Source organism: Corythoichthys intestinalis, chromosome 14 (genome assembly GCF_030265065.1).
Source record: "Corythoichthys intestinalis isolate RoL2023-P3 chromosome 14, ASM3026506v1, whole genome shotgun sequence".
Taxonomy (NCBI): domain Eukaryota; kingdom Metazoa; phylum Chordata; class Actinopteri; order Syngnathiformes; family Syngnathidae; genus Corythoichthys; species Corythoichthys intestinalis.
Window position 1 is genome coordinate 18,677,283 of NC_080408.1, and position 982 is coordinate 18,678,264.

Here is a 982-nt window from a genome sequence, read left to right on the forward strand (position 1 = left end):
ACACTTCACACAAGCTCTGTCCCATGCGAACAGATCTGGCTGCCTTCATCACTTCAAAGTCCGACTTTTGTTTTCCTGGGTGCGTTGAAAATCAATCGCTGCACGTCGCTGGCATCGGTGATCACACTGTCCATTGTTTTAGCATGTTGCTTCGTTGCCACTACTAGTTTCGTTTTGGGCTGTAGCACATGCATAAGTGAATGAATTCGCTGTGTATTAGGTTAAAGTAATGATTATTGACCTGTCTATCTAAAATGCCATGGTTTTATTCCCCCAATTATACCAGTCGTAAAGCAGAATTTATTGTTTATTTATGATAACACTAGCAGGTTTAATTCCTTTTTTTCCTAGAACTGCTGCATATAATGAATATTTTTTGTTTGTAAGATGTTTACGTTGAAAGTTTGCACTTAAATTACTTACCTCTTGTGTTAAAAACACCAGGAAATACAGTAATTGAATTACTGCACTTTATTGTTGTCTGTCACTGGAGTTTTATTTTATTATCAATCCCATCCAACAAAATGACGGTCATATAGTAAGCCTTTTTTTTTTTTTTTTTTTTATTATAAAAAAAATAAAACATAACATTGGTATGAAATGTTGTTGTTTTAATTTTGCTATATTAGAAATGTGGTCTTTTTATATGTTTAAAATACTGTACAAACACACACAACAAATATTTACTATCGTATTGTTTTCACTCTATCGAACCGTATCGTTCTTACACTGTATCGAATCGGTCGGCCTTAAAAATGTATCGTTTTTCTGTATCTGTGTATCTAGATACATATCGAATCGGCTTCATGCCAGAGATTCCCAACACTAATATCAAGCATATCGAGTAAACTACTGATTGAGTGATTGTAATCTCTTGTGGCAGAAACCCGACAATCAGCAAGCGAACGAGACAAATAAGGAGGTTATTCTCTTGCTGTCACGTGTTTACTCTTTGAGAGGTGCCAGCCCAGCAGTCCTGAGG